The sequence below is a fragment of the Manacus vitellinus genome, unplaced genomic scaffold (genome assembly GCF_001715985.3).
Source record: "Manacus vitellinus isolate BGI_N305 unplaced genomic scaffold, ASM171598v3 scaffold_9_pilon, whole genome shotgun sequence".
In the NCBI taxonomy this organism is placed as follows: domain Eukaryota; kingdom Metazoa; phylum Chordata; class Aves; order Passeriformes; family Pipridae; genus Manacus; species Manacus vitellinus.
The window spans coordinates 13,349,685-13,373,171 of NW_021940917.1; the positions used below are offsets into that span (position 1 = coordinate 13,349,685).

The following is a 23,487-nucleotide window of genomic DNA, read 5'->3' on the forward strand; positions in this document are numbered from 1 at the left end:
ATTGGTTACAGGGAAGTGGGTTTTTAGTTCAACAGTCTGGGGCTTGAGGGTCCTCTTCCCTTCTTCTTACACCCAGCTGCTTGGCACAGCTCTCAGTGTAGATGCTGACCTAGGTCTGCAAACACATGTACCCCTATCAGTGTGGCATCAAGAGGTGTGTGCTGCTGTGTGCCTTTTCCTACAACAGCCCTTGAGCAAAGACGGTACTGCTGTGGGAAGAAAGCCATGTTAGTTCATGTGGCTATTCTAAGACCAGCTAGCAAGTCCACAATAAAACTCAATGTCTGATGCTCATCTCAACTGCATCTGTCACAGAGTTGAGCCTCTCCCCACGGCGCTCACTTTGGAGACTGACCACAGCTGGCTTTCTGATCCCAAAGCTGTCCCTAACTCCAGGTGTCACACAGCTTGCATGCTGCCTCACTTCCCCACCAAGTGATGGGTGTTTCAGCACAGTATGAGCGTCTGGGGCCGTGGCTGGGTGTGGAGGGAAGCGTATGTTGTGAGGCTGCTGTGCACGAAGCTGTTTTCTGATGAGCTCACGGTGGGGTCAGAGCCAGAACAAGGGCAAACAGAGCGTAAAGAGGGTTTGCACCCACATGCTGGCCCCATGCAACCTGTATTTTGTAACTGGGATTTAACTCCTGATCAAATTCCTGCCAGGTTATTGCTCAACCTCCGTGTAGGGGCAGCAGCCGTGTGCAATAGGTAAAGGCATTTGGCCCCATCCAGCTATGAGGTAGTTTCTTCTCTGGAAGCTGCTGCTTCCTTCTCCCTGTCTGGAGGGGTTGCCAGACCCCAGTGTGATGACTGGGGATCCTCTCCCCTTACAGGCAGTTCAGCAGGCATGTTCCTGGCAGCTCCCAGCTTTGCTGGCTAACCCAGCAGGTAGCTCGTCCTTCTGCATGAAGCAGAGATGTGCGAGCTAGTCCAGCATTAAATATGCTCTGAGCCTAAGGCTCAGAGCTTACTTGTTCTCTTTCCTGATGTAGCCAGATGAGATCTGTCTCAGTTGCCCACCTCCTGTCTGGGCAGCTCAACACCAAGGCACAGTCCCAGCTAATAGTCTGGAGACCCTGTGAGATGGAAAGCTGCACATTTGGCTTATGATCTCTCTGAGCCCACCTCCAGCTCTTTGTGCACTACAAAGATCTGGGGGCAAATGAACCTGCTGGGCTGTTCAGAAGGAGGGGGGAAGGGAAAGATGGAAGCTCTGAAGATGCCACAGAAAAGCCACAGCAGAGTGTCTGGGAGTGCCATTTCCATTGTGAGTTCAGGGGAGGAACAGAATATGGTTCTTCTCCTTCCTTGTAGTAGAGGAAAACAGCTGTTGCACACAGCCATGTGCTCCAGGACAACTCTGCTTGAGCAGGGAATTTGGACCAGCTGACCCACTCTGTTCCCTTCCAACCTGACCCATTCTGTGATTCTGTGAATTTGGAGTACACAGCACCACAAGTGGCCCTGGGACCTGCCAGGGGCAGGAATGTCTGGACTGAGCTGGCCTCCTTGTCCCCGGCTCCCTGCTCATGCCAAGCACCGCCAAAGAGAGGCAGAGGGAGACATCACAGTGATGTGCAAACAAAGCCTGATAGGGCTGGGGGCACAGCCACAAAGAGGCTGCAGCAAGGGACAAGAGAACTGAGACAGATATTTCGGGGCAGATCACTGCTCTTTTGCTCTGTCCTCATTCCTTTACCATTAAAAGATGATTCTGCATTGAAAGAATGGCATCACCTTCCCTTCTGCATCCTACCTTCTCTCTCCTGCAAACCAACAGGGCAGCAGTGGCTGTGGAATTGCGATGAAAAGTTTTCCATCCCCTGCATCCCAAGGAGTCTTGTAGGAATAGATACATTTCCGGAAGAATTTGTAACTGGAAGTTAGAACTCGGTTTCACTAGGAAGCCTTTCTGCCTAAGATGGTGGCTCTTTCTCAAAGGCAGTTTCAGTGCTTCCCCCCTCTCTCCCCACTGAATAGCAAGAGAAGTTCTCAGCCCTACTCTCTGATATGCACAGAGATAACATGTTTGCAGACATGCACAAGGCCTCCTTGGGCCAGAGGGAGTGGGGGAGGAGAGAAAGAAGGAAAGAAGGTACAAAAACCCTTGGAGGAGGAGGGGCATGACCTTTTTCCCCTGGAGGCCCTGTGCACACCATGGCTAAGAAATGGTCCTTGTATCTGAAATAAACCTTTTTTTTTAAGCCTTCCACTGCCTCAGCATTCTTGGGAAGAATATCTGCTTATGTTTACCTTACAAGCCTGAAATGTGTACATTTTCACCTCAGACTCTCAGCTGAATCCCGGCATTATCCTGAGCACATATTCCCTCTGCTCAGCTCCCATTTCCTCTCTGTGAACCAGGGGATAATGATGTCGCTTGTCCTTCCCCAAGGAAGGTAGGAAGGTTATTCAGCAAGGTCTGGCACACTGGGCAGGTACTAGGTAGGAAACATCTGAATCCAAACCTCAGCAATGACTCATTACCACTCAAGACCTTAAAAGTTCCCGTGCAGTGGACTTTTCTCCCAGAACCTTTCCCAGCCTTCTAGGCATTCAGCATAGACAGCACAGTGCTGGAGCAAGACACTGTACTTTCCTAAATGATGCCTGAGGTTCTTCTCTGTTTTGTTGGTTTTCATCATATTCCATTTCTTTGAATTTTTTTGTTGGTTTGTTTGTTTCTTTTGGAAGCCTTGAGGGCTTTCAGGAGAGGTAATTTAGGGAGAGAGGCAGCAGAAAGACAGACATTCCTTTCTGGTTTTATTCTGAGTAAGAATAGGAGGCTTGGTGCAGAAATTTACAAAGGGACTTGGGATATAAATCTGCTGCTCAAATACTCTGTTGGTCCTGTGATGGAGGCACCTGAAGCTCAGAGGCTCAGAGGCTGTACCTACAGAACAGCTCTTGGTCAGATGGAGACCATGTTACCATTGTTTGAAGATCTGGAGGTGAGCTGCGAAGGCCTGAGAAAGACTTCCTGCTCCCAGTGCTCAGAGCAAGTTCACTGGGGGTGCCTGGCACTTGCAGCCCTCAGTTCTCCCCCTCCAAGCCTGCAGACACAAGGACAGGAAGACACTCAGGCTCCCAGGGCTCCTGGCCCCATGGGTGGATAGGACTGCTGGCAGGTCCTGCGGCCTTGGGGTCTGAGTGGACCCAGGGCGCAGGGAGGTGACCAGATAAGCAGCAGCACCAAGAAATGCACACCCCTATGGGTCAGGATGAGCCCAGCAACTCTGCAGCTCTTGGTATTGAGCACGTATGGGGGAGAGCAGCTAGCACTGCTCTGTGCACTCACAGACCACAGTGGCACTGGTGGCAGTGCCCAGTCCCTTAAGGGGCTGAAGGGGTACAGAAGTGGCTCTCCTGCATTGGCCAGCATCATCTCCCTGACCAGGCAGAGCAAGTGTCCACTGCAGAGGAGAAAGAGCCAGGCCAGCCCACCATGGGCTGTGCTCTGTGTCACTCCAGGCCTGGAGGAGCTGCAGTCACTAGTCAAAATAGCACAGGGCTCTTAGAGGGTCACCTGGCAGTCACAGCTGCCCTTGCCAGAAGAGGTCCATTGTGCCTGTCCTGCTCCAAGGGCTTCTGAAGTTCGGTTAATGAAATCACCAATGCATGAAATATGTAAATACTCCTCTGCGCAGTGATGCTGACCCTTGGTCCCTCTTTCTGGCCCACTGATTTTTAAATAGCTTAGCCATAATGGAAACGGCTCAGACACCACCTTCTTATGTATGCCCTGCCACTCACAGGGCAGCATGCAGCCTGGAGGAACAGGAACTGCTCTGTAGAGGAGGGGTACCTGGGAACATCCAGGGTTTCCCTCAGGCAGAGAAGGGGTTGGCATGGGGAGCCCAGTGCACTGGCTTGGGAGGGAGAGTGTGCTTCGTTTAGGAAGCAGGGCAGAAGTGCTCTCAGGAGGGGGGGACATGGTGTCTGTATGACAGGATGCAAGTTTCCACTGCAGATGTCCTCCATGCTCCCAGTGTTCTCCATTGTCCAGCAGAAGCTGGATCCACGCATACAGCAAGCTGCTCACACCAAGAGCACCTCACACCATGTGCCTTAAGAGCTGCAGGGGAAAAGGCCTAGTTTGGGGCGGGGCTGGGCTCTGACAGGGGAATATATTCCCAGATCAACCCCCTGAGCGTCCTCCCTGCGCTCATCCTACGTTACCAACAGGATGATGAGTAACTTCTGGGTAACATGAAACACTGTTTCCCAAAAGCGGCCCTGCAGTGATTCATCAGAAGAACTCTTATCTTCATCTTTCAAAAGCTTTTGTCATTTTAATGAAGAAACAACTTCCTGCTGGCTGGATGGGCGGGTTACCCAACGCAAACTGCAGATATTCAAAGGAAGGGCCTGTGATCCATTAGTTGGCTAAGGGCTATTCTTCAGCCCAAGAGCCAGGATAATCCTAGGTGGGAACATCCACAAAGGGGTCAGCTGTTAGAGGCATTTAAGTGCCTTTACACTGCTATCTAGAGCCCTGCTGGGAAGCTGAACCTTATGTAAGACCTCCTGTGACCTTTTTCACAAATCTTGGGGGTAGGCTTCTAAATCACTGAGGCACGTCTTAAGGCTTCGCTCTCTGTTTTCTCCATCGCTGGGCTTTCAGACAATTGCATACTTGTCACACATTTGTCAAAGAGAAAGGGGGAGATGAGGAAAAGAAATTTCAATAGTCTCAGGGTTTTGCTCACGGCTGTGTTAATGCTGAATAGCACGCGGAGGTGGAAGGGATATCCTGAACAATGTCTCGTCTCCAGGCAGAATCCGTTTCCCATGACAGTGCCTTTCTGAAGCAGGAATGCCAGCATGAAGCAAAACTTGTTAAAGTAGTAAAAGAAGAGGTCTCTATTGTGTCCTGTGTGACAGAATAATCCTCCCTCTTAAGAGGAGGCTGCTGTCTTTTTCCCTTCCATCTGTGAATTTTGGCTTCAATCAACTTTGTGATATTCACAAGGTATAAAATTAAAGTCCTACCCTTAAAAGCAACCAGCCAACCTTGCAGGATCTTCCCACAGTCATGCTCACAACTGTATATGTAGTTTTCCTATACAGACTCTAAAATGTCTGACAGCATTAACCTGAAATAAGCTTTCCTGTTAGGAGAAAAAGATAAAAAGAAACAAAGATTTTCCACATCTCTTGTCTGTTCCACTGGTTAAAAATCATTTCCCTTTCTCAATGCTTTATTCACAGGTTATCAATCCCCTCCTGAAATTTCTCCTTAAATTTCTCCTAAATTTTCTCTTTAAAGTTTTCCTTTCTGAAGTACCTGTGAAAACCTGAAGACAATTATTTAGACTTAGCAGGTGAGCAAAGATGTCTTGCTGCTGTCTCCCCAGCAACTTGTGCCCTGTGCTTGTTCCACCTTTCTCTGCTGTGTTTGTACCCTGGACAGAGGTGTCTTATCTCACAGCTCAGCCTCTTAATTATTGTTTTAATAATTAATCATGTACGTCATCAGTATTGTCAACAGCTCTGTACAGGAGCTGATCATACCAAATTAAAAGTGAAACAAGGCCTTAGCAGTGAAACAGGGCTGTTCCTTTCCTCTATTTTAATTCAAAAAGCTACTGATTGTCATGTTCTCTCCACTTATCTATTCTGAATTCCAGCAACACCACTGGAAACAGAGTGTCCGAGAAGCAGCCCTGGGAGGCCTCACCAGTGAGTGCAGTGCTTGAAGCTCCACATGGATACCATTCAGGGATCCTCCTTCTCACCCAGAATCAGACCACAGGTTCAGTTTTGGAAGCTCCTTTGAGCTCTGAGGAGCCCTAGAGCCACCAGCTGCAGGCTCTTCGCGGGCACTGACAGCAGGACCGAGTCAGGCAGAGCACTGGGTAGCACTGGGCAAACCAGAGTCCCAACCCAAGCCATGCCCCAGCATCCAGTGCTGCCACAGTCAGACAGGCAATCTCAGGGCCAAGGCACGGACGGGTTTGGATGACAGGCTCTCACTGCCACAGCTGAAGGGCATCGACAGACTCTGCAAGGGCAAGGTGAGGGGCAACCTGTTCTCTTTGGAGCTAGCAGGAGGTTGGACCAAAGATCTCTGGCAATTACTTCCCACATAAATAATCTGTGATTTTGTGACAAAAAATGTTAACAGGACCAGGAAGTAGCTGAGTGAATGCTCTGCCTGCATATTTGTTTTCTTTTCACGTAAAAATATGCTATTTTCCTGATGGCAGATGATCTTTTCTACCTGTGGAAACAGGAATGCTAGGTTTTCTTCATACAGTTCAGCAATTCTCTACAGAGCAAGGTTCACCCCTGACATGTCCTTAGCAGTTTGGTCTCTCCTCAAAGCTCACAGATGTGAGCAACCACGATCAGCTGCATGTCAGTCTCTGCTGCGACAGCATGAAGAAACCCAGTTACAGGTAAAAGGCCCTCTCTGAGCATACCCACTAGGATCCATATGGACCAAACCCCAATTGCCGTGTTTTGAATGGAATAAGTATGGAATACTTGCTATCTGTGCTGGCAATCAGCTCTCCCTGGAGAAGGCAAGCACTCAAATCATTATAAAAGCAGACCAGCAAGATAGAGGCTGCTGTTTATCATGTGCCTGTGATTCTGGAGATGGAGAAAATCCCAGTGATGAGTCTGGTACTGCTGTTTAACAGTCTTCTGTGGAGCAGATCATCTCTCCAGGTCCCCAGCCACAGGGGAAAGGATGACATTAGAATCCCAGCTGTTGGAATCTATGCCCTCAGCTCAACAGACTGCATAAAGGATCCTGAAGACAGGGGTTTTTAACTCCATGTGCCCAGGGTGAGCCTGAGCCCTGGACACCAGCCACTGCAGAGAAAAGGGGGTTCGGGGCTGGGCTCATGTGCAATCCCTGCCCAGGAACCACTAGGTAGGTGGTTGCTTCTGGTGTCCTCACATTCCTTTCTTGTGAGATCAGGGGGATCTGATTGGCAGCCTGGCCAATTTGCAGGGGAGTTACCACGTCAAACACCAGTGCTGGTGGAACCTTTGCTTTGCTGTTAAGTGCTACCCTGATTTGACTCTGGTACTGGAGACTTAAGTGACTCATTACAGCCTTTGTGCACAGAAAAACCCCAAATCCTTAAACGTTCAAAGCTACACATCTCCAAATTTGATGACAGCTCTGCACTGTTTGCTTAGGGATTTCTTACATTTTTGAAAGAGAAGTCTGTCAGCAAGGAATCAGACCAGGGATGTCTTGGTTACTAGTTCATCAGTAATTGAATTACGTACCCTTAAGATTCATGCTTCCTCCCTTTGAAAGATCTGCTATAGCTGAAGGAGATGGATTTGGTAAAGGTGTCCTGGACCACAGTTGAAACTTGCCCAGGTAGTTCTCATACAGTGATGTTTATAAACAAACCCCCACAGGAGCACCATGATGACCGGCAAGCAGGGTCGGCACCACAGCTGGAGTTTCCAGGCACGCACCTTGGCCAGTAAAGGTGTGCTTTGGTGGCAAACTAAATTACTTCCGGAATTTGATCCAAACCGACAAACGTCTATAATTGAAAATAGGGGAGTAAAAGTTCCTGAAAGCAGGAACAACACATTTTGACATTTTCCAAATTAATTCCTTTGCTTTCTTGTTTCATGAGGAGCTTCCAGTTTGAAACTGACCCTGACCTGTTGTGGTTTTTTTTGTTTGTCTGTTGGTTGGGTTTTGGGGTTTTTTGGGTTTTTTTTGGTTTTTTTTTTTAATTAGTGAAAACCATCTGAAAGGAAAAAAGAGGAAGGTTTCCTTTTGGTCCACGTGAAGTGGAACGAACACTCTGGCTCACCTACTGCCACACACAGTCAGAAACTTGCCCTCCCCAGGCATTTGCATGCTGTGAATAAGTGTTCTCTTCACAGGAAGAATGGAGTTCAGGAAAAACAGGATGAGATGGGTGCACCACCACTCAGGCAGAGTGTTGTAGAAATTGTTCTTTAAAAACCCTTTAATTGCTAATTTCTTCGAACTGTGGAGGGATGCAGTTTCTGTTTGCAATCCACCACCATTGTACTGTTGGTACAAGTGGTTACCTTATCTGTACCAGAGAGCCAAACCATGACACTCTCTTAATTTAGAGCTGCACAGAGAGGACCACCCACTCCCATGGCTCGCCTGTGGACTGCTGGGGTGTTTTCACTGAGTCCTTCTTATGCATTTCAGTGAGTCCCCACTTTCCAAAAATTGTTGTGCATCCTCCATGTGTGGGAAGTGTGGCACAACATGGTGTGTTTGCATAGGTACCACACCACTTGTGTCTCCATCAGCTGCAAACTTCACCAGAAACAGCATCTTCTCCTAGATCTTTGGCTACTTTACTTTGGAGCGGTGTGCCAAGAACAGATGTCTGCTGGATCTGTGCCAGGAATAGTCAGAAACAGGACTTTCCACAGAGAGTTATTTTTTATCAGTTGCTTGCTTTTTAATCCATGTGACAAGTACATCACAGACCGTCACCTTCAAGGGATATTAATTAGGCACCTAAAATGAGATTAAGTGGACTGGCAGAGCCATTTGGCTGCTATAATTACTATCCTCCTGTTTATGTTGTGCCTTTAGCTGAAGTTTGGGCAGGACTGACGAGAATGCAGGATCACTCATGGGTGTAAATTAGGGTTGGTCACATTTCCCTGTTTTTCTGCATGGCTGCTGCAGATTTCAAATGGAAGCCAAGCACAAAGGAGACAAAGCTTAGTGCTGCTTCCTCCATCACTGGCTCCCTTGCACAGTCAATATGCTTCAGCACTTTTTGGGGTGGTTCATACATCACCAGTTGTTGTAGGTCTTCACATGTGATCTCCTGGCCCCCTTTGCTGCACTATGGAATCTATGGTTCCTGCAATTTCTTTTCAAAGGATGGGGAACCCATACCCCTCTGAGGAGTAAGCTATGGGAATAACCTCAGATAGCAGTTGCTTGGCTCAGTTTATGTGAGTAAAATGCCATGGGTCATGATGCAAGAGATATCAAATAGAACCTTGTTAGCAGAGTTAGTCCACTCTGACAAAGGGGGGGTATTGACACTTAATTATAGCTTCCATTTTCTTTCCTCCTAAGACAGAGTTTAGTTTGAAAGGTGATCGGGTTGCAGTGCATGCATAGAGCCCCCATTCTACTGTCCTAAGGGCACTATATTGGGGAACAGCCATGGGATATAATTTGGGAGGCACTTAGGAGAACGGAAAAAGACTGGTGCCAACCTCCACCTTGTTAGCCCTAGATTTAATAGACAGATACACGTATCCTCAAAATTTGTCTGGAAAAGTTTGCATTAGGAAACAGAGGCCTTGACTGGAAAAACTGAGATGTCTGACAGAGAGTTTATGAGCAAGCAGAAGGGATGACAGCACATGGATGGGGGTGTGTGCATAAATTTTCAATTTACATAAGGATGACTGGCAAAGGCTCTCTGGGCTTTAGAAGGAGAGAGGCCCCGAAGCTCAGATGACATTTGCTGGAGAAAAGAGGAAGGAGCTTGAGAGCAGGCCTCAAACACATGCAGCGTATTTAGGTCGTCATCATCATCTCTGGTGCATTTTGGTTGTGAGGGGAGAAATCCTGGGGAGCAGAAGGCTCTGCTGCAAGGCAGCATGTGGTGAGCCTTCCTGGCAAGGTCTCCAGATGCCCCATTCTCCTCCAGTATCACCTGTGTCTGCTGCCCCCAGGAAAATGATCCAAACTCCTTCCTTCTGGTTTTTGTCTCATGGGGTTGAGATTAGAACATGTTTCAGCACAACATCCTGCACCTTTGCTTGGCTTCTCTCCCTAGGAAAAGGGAGTAGAAGAGACATTTAGAGAGCTCTAGGAAAGGCTCAGGGAGAAGTGGAGCAACCCATCACTTTGTTGAGAGGGGTGTTCCTCTAAAAAATGTCAAATCCTCTGTTGAAAGGTGGTAAACTTAGGTGCGTGGGGTTTTTTGTTAAAAATAGTTGAGAAATTTTGTGCAGGATTTGTTAAAAACCCTTTACAGTTGAAAGACAAATGTTTAAAGAGTAATGAAGAAAGAGATCTTCCACTGAAGCTCAAATTCAGGCTTACACACTCATGGAAAGCCAATTCCCAGTGGACAGAGCTACTTGCAACCAGGTATTGCCATATGACATCCCAATGGCACTGTGCTCCACAGTTTCACAGGGACAGCTCACACGCAGTTCTGCGTGGGGGGATTCTTGTTCCTCCGGCTTGCTGGTGACTCACAGGCATGAAAGACAAATGTATTGAGAAATACACTGCCAGTGACAGCTCTGATTACTTCCAGACCATCTCCATAAGCCTCCACAGCCTACCTATGCTATCCCAGCCATGCCTGATCTCTCACTTCCACTTGTCTGCTTGCCTCCATCCTTCTGGAGGCATGTGGCGAAGGTATCGCTGGCTTATCTGCTGCTAAAGCCCTATCTTCTTCCCATCTTGGATTCTCTTCCAGGAAAAAGGACTGCACACAGTTCCCTCTTCAGCCAGGCCCCTCTGCCAGTGCCTCTCACACCATATAAGCCCAGGAGGTGGTCACCTCTGCTCTGGAGCAGTCTGTGGGCTCAAGGCCTTATCAAACAGTGGAGGAGTAGAAGCACATGCCTACCACAAGGCTTCACATTCAGCCAGTTAACTCAGACAACACCTCCTATCTGTGCTCTCTGCAGCAGAGACAAAACCTGCCTGGGTTTCCTGATTTTCACTCCCCATGCAGCCTTTAGTGCGGCATCCCACTGCAAACTCAGCAGATCCTTTCCAAGGCAGTGGAAACTTCTAGCTGAGCCCTGCTCACCAGCTTCATTGCTGCCTTTCCTGCTCTGCAGAACCCTTGTTTCTCTGTGTCCTTCATGCCCCTTCCCACCTGCTGCAGAGCATAGAGAAATTGCCAGCAGCTGAGGTCTAAGGCTATTTTGGCCGTGTCATGGCTGTTCCTCCAAAGATCAGTGACATGACAGGCTTTGCTGTACAGAAATCAAACACCAGTAGTGTGCCATGACATAACTTTTTACGTGTGGCCACGAGGCACATGTGGTGTAAGGTTTAGCTTTTCTGAGGTAACAGCCACCAGGGGGTGATGGGAAGGACAGCAAAGGAGGAGTGTTTGGCACTTCTCAGCAGGAGGCATGTGCACATCCCTCCATCACCCCAAGGCCCAGGCTCTATCCTCACACAGGCACCTCTACAACTTACTGTTGCTACAGCTCGTGGTGTTGAAAGATGTCTCAGAAGGGTCACTGTGGAGTTCCTCAAAGAATCACAGAAAGATTTACATCTGGTGGTCTTAAGCCCACCTACCTGATCAAAGCAGGGCTCACGAAAACTAGGTCAGGGCCTTACCCTGTCTGTTTGGAGACTCTCCAAGGACAGAGATCTCACCATTTCTCTGGTGCCTGTCCCAGACCTGCACCACTCCTGTAAAAGGAGGTTTTTTTCATATGTCCAACCAGAATTTTCCCTGTTGTGACCTGTGTCCACTCCCTCTTGCCTTTTCCCTGTGAACCTGCAAGGATAGTCTGCGTCTCTCCTATGTAACCCTGCAAGGGAGTGGAATGAATTACAGAAACTGGGTACCCTCCTGACCTTCTCTTCTCCAGGCTGAACAAGAACAGCACCCTTCCACCCCTTACTGTTTATTAAGCTGTGCATACCCTCTTGTTGCATCAAAGTATTTTCCTCTTCTTTTATTTTTGCCACCTCTTCCTGGTGTAGCTTTCTCCTAAATGTCTCTCCCATCATGGGCCGCTCAGGTACAAAAGGATTACTTCTGACCACTTTGAACAAGAAAGTGAATCACCCTGCAGAAAAGAACCCAGAGACCCAGCCAACACCCCACCATCAAGGCCACTGGAGATGTGCTGCCGAGAAATGCCAGTCCCAAGAGAAAACCCACCTAAACTCCTGGTAGATCTCTTTGGTCCTTTATTTCTGTCCTTCCCACGCTCCTCTTGCTGGTGCTTAGTTCTGAAGAGATGCACTGCTCTCAAGTCAACAGCCTGCGTTACCTCCCTTAAGAACACTCTTTCCCCAGCAGATCTTCTTTCCAGTCTCCACTTGTGTGAGCTGTTGAGTGGTTAAGTGTGGATTCAAGCCTCCTTGTCATAGCTCAGCTAGGCAGGCATTTCACCGGTGACATGGGTGCATCCTGCTGGAGACGTGAAGGCCCTTGAGTTGGCTGGAATGAGTGGCACACTGACCTCAGGGTCTTCTCTTTTCCACTGTGCTTGACTACAAAATGTGCTGTGGCCTTAAGCACGCACAGCCTGTGTCAGTAACATCACAGGATACAATGTGAGACACATCAATTCAGAACAACTGTTAAGACTGTTGATCAGCAGCTACTTTTCCAGAATGAACCGCAAAATAAAACCTAGTTAGTGAAAGGGAGGATTCAGCTGGTTTTGATGCTTGAAGGCAACTCGTTTCTGCTCAAATCACTAAACCCTGCTGCCACATGGATCAAACCTCCAAAGGGCACAGTTCTCCCTGCTAGGATGTTATAACAAACCAACCTGATGCATCCTGATGGCCTGGCTATCAGGCCACTAAAGACTGCACGCCAAAAAGTTCCAGGTACTTGCTGATGCCAGTCTCATGTCCAAAAGCTGCCAGACCAAACAGTGGGAACACCTGAGAAAGACATTTTCATGTGAAAACCTGGCCTTTCTCTTCACTTTTCTAGGCAGGCCACATTTTGTGTTGCTTGACTGTCCAAGGAAAGAAAAGCACTGAACCTTCAGTGATTAGATCTAATGTGACAAATGGGATTTTGGGGGTGCTTGAATAAAACTGAATAGGGAGGCAGACATGCTCTGCAGCGTGTTGCAGATGTCAGAGGCAGGTGCTGCAGGTTTCTTGCACATGCTGTAGTGAAGGTGATGCAGGATTACCGTGCACCACAAAGGGACACAGCTTTTCTGATTTCCCTGTCTCTTAGGCTCTGCCCTCTTTTCTGTGCTTTTTGTTTTGTGACTGCAGGAAAGACGCTTTGAGGAGGCCTTGAAAACTCAGAAGCATGGATCTTTTTAAACTTTCCAGTTAAATATTTACTGTCCCAGACAGAAAATGCTTCATTCATCAATTGTCTGAATGCCCCCACCTGGAAAAGAAGCACAGAGCCTCAGAGATCCTTCAGCAAACAAATTCCTTCTCATTACCAACTCTGTGGGCATGACTGTTCTCAGGAAACTTGAAAGTCAAGCTGCTCAAGAGTGCTGCCCATACATGTTTACCTTGTACTCCAACTTCCCTCTTCAGACTAAATCAGGTACTTTTTGTCTGGTTTGCCTAAACAAGTACAGCCAAGGAATGAATGCTGGAGCAGTCCTGGGGGTTCAGCCAGGCTAGCCCCAGGTTTCTGACACTCGTTTCTGTGATTCCTGTAAACTCCAGGTTAACCAGCAACACCCACAGGCTCCTCAGCACCACACACAGACATCAGAAATGCTTGTATACAAATATTTTTACATCTTCTTGACCTTACTCTTATACCCTGACTTGTTCTTTTACATGAAGGAGTAAAAGGCTTGTTCTTTTACATGAAGCTGACATCCACAAAAAACTGCTTTCTAAACAAAGGTCAGACTGTGGGCTTCCCCGCCTGTGGAAGCAGGTATTTCAGGCCTTGAACTTCAGCTGCATGTCCCTGAGAGTCCATCAGGCTAAGCTGGAAGTGGCAAAGGTGACTGTGAAGGGCAAACCATTTCCCCTGCAGCCTGGACTCGTCCTGTCAGAGCTTCCCAGGAAGGAGCACAACCCCACGGTGTTCCATGGAGGTCCGGTCACCATCCCCTGAGCATAACAAATAGGCTGAAAGAAGCTGTGTTCAGCAGGAGTAGATAACTTTGCAGTGTGCTGAGTGGAGGACATGGCTGCAGTGTGATGAGTGTATTTGTAATATTGACTGCAAAAGCCAAAATCGGCGTGTCAGGTTAAACCCATCCCAGCTAGTGAACTTCTGAGCAGTGCTGCCATGAGCATGAGGGTCAACAGTTTCAGTGAAATTTCAAAAACTGATACCAAATGTTTGTCTTAGCAACTCAGTGTATTTCAGCCCTCAGATATTAAGTTGTATTGACATATTTCAGAGCATAACAGAGAGAGCCTGTGTATACTTTTGCTTAAATGATAATGTGAATTCATACCTGATATGACTACTGTGCTGTTGGCATGGGTGGAGTAGTTCTTGGGAGAGATCTGGGCCCCAGATTTTGCAGCATTGCTCAACAGTCATTGTCTGGAGCTTGTACCTATACTGGAAAGCCTCAGAACATGGAAATACTGCAAAGAGCCATTTGCCTGAGCCAAACAGGTTTCTCTGTGGCTGACCAGTACTTGGAGCCAGAGCATCATGACCCTAGTAGTCAATGTTTATTAAAGAAAGGTATGCAAGAACATTTTGTCAGAAAAAAGAAAATAAAGGGGAAAAAAAAAAGAGAAGAAGCCAATCTAATAAGGAGAGAGCAGTACATGTGTAACAGAAAAGCAGCATGGTTTAGTTACACATTTGTTTCGTACTGATATGCAAAGGGCCTGGGCTCTCAAAGATGCTGCCCAAGTGCCAGGATGAAATCCTGCCTCTAAGTATCATTTTCTAACCTGGCCAGAGTCCAGAGGACCATCACCAGCTGACCACAATGTCCTGTGCTGTCCAAACTCCTGCTGTTTAATGCCTTGCATGGCAAATAGCACCTTTTCCCATGCAAGCTCACATTATTCCCTCTTCCAGGGACCACTTCTAGCCAGTCCTGACTGACTGGTATGGCCATAGGAGCATTAAAGTATCATCAGAAGAGCATTTGTCTTCTCAGTGTGGCTGCAGTTCCTGTGTACCTGTTGGGGATGGAGGCAGATATCACAGATTGGAGAGAGATCACTGCAAGGTCACAGAGATGGTTGATGGGTCTAATGTAAAGAGGAGAGATGGAGGGGATCAGGCTTTGTTAGCCTGGAGAAGAGACATGTCAAGGAAGCCCTAATGGCCACTCATCAGAGGTTACTAACCTCCTCTCAGAAGTTCACAGGGATGTCTGGTCTTAAAAAGCTTTATTTTATCCCTTGTCATAAGGGACAAAAGGGACACATTGCAGCATGGGAAAATCTGTTTGTAGGTGAGGAGAAAAACAACAGTGGTGCAGCCCTGGGACAGTGCCAAAAGAGGTGGTGGGATTTCCACTGCTGGACATGTTCAAAACTTAGCTGGACAAGGCCCTGACCAACCCGACCCTGCTTTGAAGGCAGTGGAGCTTGGAGAGGGGGGTGGGAGTAAAGACCTTCAGCTGTGCCTCCCCACCTGAAAGTTTCCGTGACTGTGTGCAGAGTCTGCTGCTCCCAGCCATATGTTAATCATACCTTAAAAAATAATTTCTGAGTAATCCTGAGGATTATTTATGTGACCCTGGGGCTCACTCATGTGAGTACCAAGTATAGGACTTGCTCTTAATTGAAGAGTTAAACATAAGTCAGCAGCCCAACGGGATTATTCAGTCTGCAACAGTGTCTGGCAAAAGGGCATGTGAGTTTTCCATCCGTTCCTTTCAGATGTTGTTCTGATATAGCATTTGCTGCACATTGTGTAACTATGTAGAATTATTTCCCATGTGTTCCTGGTAGGAAGGAAGGTCAGGTCTACTTTCAGTAGCGTGTTTCAGAGTTCTTTCATGTCTGTCAGGTTAGAGAAGTGCTAAAAATCAAGTTTTACATCATTGACCTCCTGTTGATCTCTATTATCAAAATATTTGGAGGCATACAGAGGAATCCCTAGTGCACCTTTACCAAGGACTTGGTGCTTTGTGATTTCTTGGGAGTGGGTCTTTTCAGGACCTCTGCAACCAGTTGATTTGCCTCAGCTCTTATGGACCAGGAAAGCCACTTAAATTTTAAGGAAGCTTGTTTCACTCGCTCATTCACTGACAGATTTTCCCATATCCACTCTCACATGTGTGTTCACAAACACAGAGAGGTGTACACCCAAGCAATCTGGCCAGGATCACTTGGGATGACACAGTGGATGAGGGACACAGGTATCAAGTTCTCATTGAGTCTCTTGCAGCCCCTCTTCATGGGTGATGGTATAAATTGGGTTTGGGGCAGGTCTTGCATGCTCTGTAGGATACAGGGGCTGCTACACGGTGGTAGTTTTGCCTCCCTTCACATCATTTCTCCTTAGTTTGGGTTTCATGAGGTATCAGAAAGAGGCAAGGCAGAAGTGTGTTCTGGGACCCTGTTGCCATCCTCCCACTGTCAGAGCATAAGGTCTCCTGTTTGTAAATCACCACCTAATCTCAGCACAGGCCTCCTGGGCGTGGCATAAGAAGCTGCATTGAATCAAAGCAAATTCTCCCTCTTAACTTTAGGCCTTCTACAAGAGTCCTGTGAAATGCAATTAAAGGAGCTCAGAAAAATTTAGATTGGAAGGCATCTTTGGAGGTCCCTATTCCAACAACCTGCTCCAAGCAGGGCTTACCACAAAGCTAGATCAGGTTATCTCCACCTCTCTAGGCCATGTCCAAGGACTGCACCATGCTTGTGGGATGGTTTCATTTCTGTTTTCTCAAAACTACTCTTGGACTGAATGTCCCAAAACTGAACTTAGTTCAGGATGCTGCTTGATCAGTGCCATATAGCAGTGGAGAAGCCCTTCTCTCCACTGGCTTTTAAAGACCATCCAGGCCCTGATCAGCCACCAAGGTCTAAAGGCCCCTAGCTGCTGTTCCTTGCTGTCCATCAGGATTGCAGCACTTTCTTCAGACCATGGCCCTCATTCTGCACACTGCTGGGCTCCTCCCAGCCAGGGGCAAGACACATCCTTTGCTCAGGCTGTGTTCCAGGAGGTTCATGGCATCCCATTTCTGCAGTCTGCTAAGGCCCCTCTTAAAGGGTTGAGTTCCCCTCCAGTTGCTCCCCCAGTGTGGAATTATCCCCAGAGTCCTATATCCCCTCTTCTAGCTTGTTGATAAAGGTGTTAAAAAAGGTTGGCGTGGGATTACCCCTGAGAAATGGCACCTCTAACTGTCTGCCAGCTACTCTTTGACTGATGGACCTCTGTTCTTGAACCTGATGGCCCATCCAGTTTTCCACTCACTTAGAAGTTTGCCTATGAAATCCATATTTTCATCAGCTTAGCTGCAAAATTAATGATCAAAAACTCAAAAATAACACTTGCAAAAACGTTTTCCTTCCTAAAACATCATCATTTGCAGACATGTTTTGTTTTCATCAGTTTGATCCTTTGGTGTTGGCCCAACCTGGGAATTGGTATTGTGCCACCTGCTCTGAGTACCCTGTTATTCTAACAAAGAACACCCACCCATCACTTCATACTGGCACCAGCAAAAAGGTTTTGCCATATATGAAAACTAGGAGGGAAATCCATCTTTTGTTAGCTCCTAGAGTTTGAAAGTTCAGGTATTGTTGACCAAACAATAAAACAGATATCATGAAGGAAATGGACTGGCAGTGCCTTGTAAACATAGTTTTACTAATTAGGAAAAAAAAGGGAGCATTGACGCTTTTATTATCTTAGGACAAAAAGTGAGCTACTGGAAGGAGTTACAAGCAGCAAAGAAACATGGCTTTGTCTGCAGGTTGGGTGTGCTTTAATCTGACATCCTGACAAAGCTGTATGGTGAGTAATACCTAGGGTATGTCTGCCAAAGCTCTAGAGCCAAAGCACAGAATCTACCTGTCACTCCAGAAGGGCCCAAATGAATAGCAGGACGCTAATCCCTTGGGCACCACTTAGCCTGATGCATCTGGCTGCTATAGTAGGGAGCAGGTGATGCTTCCTTTTGGATTACTACAGGTGTGGAGCTCCCACACACAGAGAAAACCACACGGCTGCTCGTTGCTTCAGGTTAGCTAAAGCTTTCTGGTAATGGAAAGTAACGTGCTTAAACTTCCAGGGCACTTGCTACTCACTGTTTCAGAACTAAAACTGACTCGTCTTTCTCAGGATGATCCCAAACCTTCATGCATTTCAAAGTTTGTTTTGCTATGGTGAAGTGTTAGGTGGGAAGTTCAGACATTGTTTCTCTGCATGCTTCCCTAAAAAGCCTAGCTTTCTTCTTAGGAAAAAGCATTATACTGGCAAATCTATGAGTAGCTCATATAACTAGTGATCATCTTAAGTTATTAGATCCGAACCAAAAAATGCCTTTTCCAAGTGAGATATTGGAAAATTTTGCTATTTACTTTTTTCCTTCAATACAGGAAATATATCTAGAGTTTTTCTTACACCACAATAAAAGCTAAGAGAAGATGTTACCTCTGTGTCTGGTCCTTTGTGTAGGTCATCACCATGTTCATACTGGTGCTTACTGAGCAGGGGGCCCTCTCAATCAGCATTTCAGAGAATCCTTCAAGGAAGTTCCTGGGAAGACCCAAGAGGAACCTTTCTCTTGAAGGGGTCCTTCACCTGGGCTTTTTCTATCAGTTTCTCATTTCAGTCACCTTTATTTCCTTACCTAGCTGTGAGCACTGTGTGAGCTACCTGAATAGCCAGGAATCTCTGCTAATAGCTAAAGGCTGTGGATTTTACCTATTTTGAAAAGACAAACATATTTATTCGTACCTAGAATGACTCTGTTGCAAACTAAACAATAAAAATAAGCCACGTCTGTGAGAACTTTCTGAGTTATGTCACCATAGACACAGTATTGTCCTATCATTCTTACAGGTGAGAAGAGATGCACATTTTGAGAAAATGTTCACAGATGGATAAAATGAAACAATTGGCTCAGTCACTGCATGGGTACAATAGATTTCAAACCCATTAGATAGCAACAGGGAAGCTTTCCTGCAATTGCTCTCAGAAAAAAAAAAAAAAAAGTAATTTTAGTGTGGAGTCAAGATTTGATCTCTGCTTCTTCCACCTCCTGGAATGGCAGGACCTGGATTTCTTTGGATCATTTACTTACTGTCTTGTATACAACAGACGGGAAGAGGTGCCTTTCTGGAGTGTTCAGGCACATATTTTAAATTGAGTTCCTTTTACTACCAAATGAGTTAAGTGTATATGCTATCACAGTGCAAAACATTTCAGTGAAAAGAATGAGGAAGGAACATTGCATCATCCATCAGGATGAGCCTCCCTGACTTGCTCTTATCCCTAGCCAACCCCACATCTCAGGTGTACAAAAATGTTGTGTCTTGCTTTTGGGGTCACAGATTTGAGCTCTGCTGGTTCAGATCCCAGAGGTGTGAGAGGTGTAAATCTAAGGGTCATCTGCAGGATGCAGACCTTGAGCAGTTTTTCCCTACTAAACCAAAAGACTTCTCTATTGAATATTTACTTAGTAGATCAGTGACAGCAGGGTGCAAAGGCTTTACTGGTCAGAAGCCACATTTCAAACTCCACCCTGAAACCAGAAGCATGCTATAGTGTCATGTGCATGCAGAAAAATACCCAGCTTAGCAAGGAGCTGCCATATCCTGCCCCAGCTTCAGCATTCAGGGTGATTTAAGGTGGAGCTCCTGTGGAGTGACTGTGATGTTGAATCTCCAGGTGATAACTGCCCTGCTGATGACAAGGAGTGTCTAAAAGCTCTGCCGGCAGCCTGTTGGCCAGTAGGAAGAAAAAAGTCCCAGTGGACTCACTGCTACTCAGTCCTCCAGGAACAACAAGGAAACCACCTCCTTCACCTGGAGAGAGCTGCATCTGCAAATACAGACACCTCCCAGCTGCAAAGCAGATATGCTTTATTACTGTCTTCCAGGACCAACATCCCTTGTATCACAGGGATGTTGGAGTAAGCTTTGACTTGTTTCTCTCTTATAGGCCCCAAGCTCACCCCTGTGCAGGGAAGAGCACTGAACTGCCCTGCCTGTGTTTGGAGCCACAGTAGAGCTTGGCACTGCTGGTAGTACCAGGAGACAGTGTTGAGACATGCAGAGGGAGAAGTGGGAGGGTAAGGGTAAGGGGGGAGAGGTGGTGGCAGCCTAGGGCTGCTTCACCTTAACTCCATGTGCTAGCAAACTTCTTCTAACAGGGATCTCAATCAGCTCCCTGCCCCATGGAGGGATGTGACAAGTTGTTCAATTATTGCAGATGAGTGTCTGCACTTGGACTGTTGTAACTTTTGGAGGTTACATTAAGCTTTATCACATTCAACAGGTTTAATTGTCGTAATACAAATATGTCTTTTGCTTATCTCTGGAAGCATTCCTCCTCCCCCCACCCCACCCCACCCTCCCCTGCATTTTGAAGACTTAGGTTTCAAGTTCACATCTATCAGTATAAAAAGTAGCAGGACATGCCCTATCATGTCCTGGACACCCTAAGCCAAAAAAAGAGAGAGCTGCACCCTTTCCCCCTCGTTTAGATACTATCTTTTATATGCACTTAAAATGTGCACATAAAGCCTTATCACGCCCAAACCATTTCCGAAGCAATGAGCAGTCACTTTAACTCTTAGAATTTTGAAGGACTGTAATTCCAGGGTAATTTTACCACTCCCTCTGAAAGTCTTTTGTATTTGTGATACTCTATGCGTCTCATAAACAAAACAGACCCGAACATATCAATCACATTATCAGCACAGAGAGGATTACCTAGCAAGGCACCTTAGAATATGCTTTGCACTCCTGTTGAGTCCAAAATAGCAGGTAGCCCATCTTACTCTGTAATAGGATTAACACTGGTGGAAAAAGTGTTAGTACCTTTCTGGTGTTCATATAACCCAGTTCTCCTATTAAGTTAGAGATGTGTAAAACAGCAGGTACTTAAGTTGGGTAAGTATTAAAAAAAAACAACACAACACCCTGGAGTATTATCATCAGACCACTATGGTAGAAAGGCATGAGATAAGGTATTTCTTGACCCTGCAACCCATAAAATCTTTGGGACAAAGCCTTATGGTTTTTTCATGGTGATCTGGAAAGTCCAAACAGCAGCAAGGTTTTCTCTGATGTGCAGAATCCAACATGCAAAAATCAGAGCAAGAAGTACCAAAGAACAACTCACGACTCCCTTCTTCCTTTTGCCTTTGCCTTTCTCAGTAAGAAATCAGGGTTACAGGTCAGCTTCTTTCCTGCTGAACACCTATGAACTTTGTGCACTGGGTCATCATCCATTCCCTCTCCAAGGGGGTTTCTATAACTGGGGAAGGACAGGGATGACCTTGACGGTTACAGCTTAAGCCTGACTCAGGCAGGATCACTTGCAGATTATGTTTTCTCACATGTCTCCTTGTGTGTTGCTGGTACATCTCTCATGAGCTGAGTGACTCTCAGTGAGGCTCAGTTCATTTCAGCACCGAACAACCAAAATGTGCTGCAGCATCATGGCAGCCAACATGTATAGGGTGTGCTGCACATGTTGTGCCACAGGCTGTGCCGGATTTCTGAGTCTTATATTGCTCCACGCTTTTCTGTAAACCATGCTTCCATGGACACAGGAGTACATAAAGGTCTCAGCTTTCAACTAATGGTAGGGAAAGCATGACATCTGAACCCAAAGATTTTGAGGAAAAGCAGTTTAACCTTCAAGTCCTACCTGACCAACCTAGTGGCCTTCTATGATGGAGTGACTATATCAGTAAACAAGGGAAGAGCTACAAATATAATTTATCTGGGCTTCTGTAAATCCTTTGATATAGTCCCCCACAACATCTTTCTCTCTAAATTGAAGAGAGATTGATTTGATGAGTGGACTGTTAGATGGAAAAGAAATTGGTTGAGTGTTTACATCCAGAGGGTAGTGGTCAACAGCTCAGAGTCTCAGTGGACATCAGTGACAAGTGCTGTCCCTCAAGGGTCTGTACTGGGACCACTGTTATTTAATATCTTCATCAATAAGATAGACGAAGGGATTGAGTGCACCCTTAGCAAGTTTGCAGATGACACCAAAGCTGAGTGCTTGACATGCCTAAAGGATGGAATACCTTTCAGAGGGACTTGAAGAAGCTTAAAAAGTGAGCCCATGGGAACCTCATAAGGATTCACAAGACCAAATGCACGGTGCTGCACCTGGGCTGGGGTAACCCCCGGTATCAGCACAGGCTGGGGATGAACAGACTGAGAGCAGCCCTGCTGAGAAGGACCCGGGAGTGCTGGTGGGTGAGAGGCTGGACATGACCCAGCAATGTGCACTTGCAGCCCAGAAAGCCAATTGTATATTGGGCTTCATCCAAAGCAACACAACCAGCAGAGCAAGGGAGGGGATTCTGCCCCTCTGCTCTGCTCTGCTCTGCTCTGCTCTGGTGAGACCCCACCTGGAACACTCTGTGGTCCAGCTCTGGGGCCCTCAGCACAGGAAGGACATCGACCTGTTGAAGCAAGTCCAGAGGAGGTCCAGCAAGGCAATCAGAGGCACGGAGCACCTTTCCTATGAAAGCAGACTGAGAGAATTGAGTTTATTCATCTGAGTTTATTCATCTTGGAGAAGAGAAGGCTTTGGGGTGACCTAATTGTGGCTTTCCAGTACCCGAAGGGAGCTACAAGAAAGCTGGAGAGGGACTTTTTACAAGGGCACGTAGTGACAGAAAAAAGCAGAACAGCTTCAAACTGAGAGAGAGTAGATTTAGATTAGAGATTAGGAAGAAATTCTTTACTGTGAGGATGGTGAGGCACTGGAACAGGTTGCCCAGACAAGTTGTGGATGCTCCATCCCTGGGAGTGTTCAAGGCCAGGGTGGATGGGTCTTTGAGCAATCTGTTTTAATGGAAAGTGTCCCTGCTCGTGTCAAGGGGTTGGAACTAGACGGTTTTTAAGGTCCCTCCCAACCCAAACCATTCTATGATTTCTATGATTATCTATTAAAAATTCACTGCTAAAAGACAATACCTTGCCTTTCAGATTGCTCATACTTCATAGAAGGAAATATGTGGCATTATGCCACAATCAGATATGGCTGTGTACGTATTACATTACCAAGTGAAGACTCACACATCCAATTTAACTACAAGCAATTGTATGTAAGTGGCCACTCTGCTGGGAAGATGCACACATGTGGAGTTCATCCTAGATACCTTTACTGCTTATTTCTGAAGCCTACTTTTATAGGAATGAACTGCCCCAAACACACAAACACAGCCTGACATGACTGTCTTCAGGTCATCTGATCCATTTGTGGCATTCAAAGATTTAAGGCACTGCAAAAGCACAAGGAAGCAAAACAATCAACTTGTTACATATGCTTAATAGATGAGATCCTGGGATTTCAGCCATTCTTGAAATCTGTTTAATGAGAATAGATGAGTAATCTGTTATTCTGACTACCAAAAAGCCTGAAAATAATCCGGAAATCATTGATTTCCAAAAGGTTAAATAAAGCTGCTCCTAAGCTCTGCCTGCTTTGTGCAATCCTAGAAAAAAACCTGGATGCAACAAAATATACATCAACTTTAATACTGGATAACTCAGCAAGATCACTTCCAATCACCTCTGGGAAAATGCAAACTTGCTTTGCAGTGTACAGATTTTAGTCAGCTAGCAGCTTACAGGAGCACGTTCTGGTTTGGGAGTGATGAGTCAAATCTCTTAGCTATTTCTGTTAGAAAAGAAATAATTTT

The 23,487-nt window shown here is 46.5% G+C and overlaps 1 long non-coding RNA gene across 1 annotated transcript in view; it reads right to left on the bottom strand.

Annotated features, from left to right (window-relative positions):
* Window positions 1-9,694: 9,694 nt before the first annotated feature.
* LOC108641950 overlaps window positions 9,695-23,487 on the bottom strand; it is a 32,478-nt gene continuing 18,685 nt past the window's right edge. Inside the window, exon 3 of the long non-coding RNA XR_001922349.1 lies at window positions 9,695-9,772. This is a non-coding gene — a long non-coding RNA (uncharacterized LOC108641950). The remainder of the gene's footprint in view (window positions 9,773-23,487) is intronic.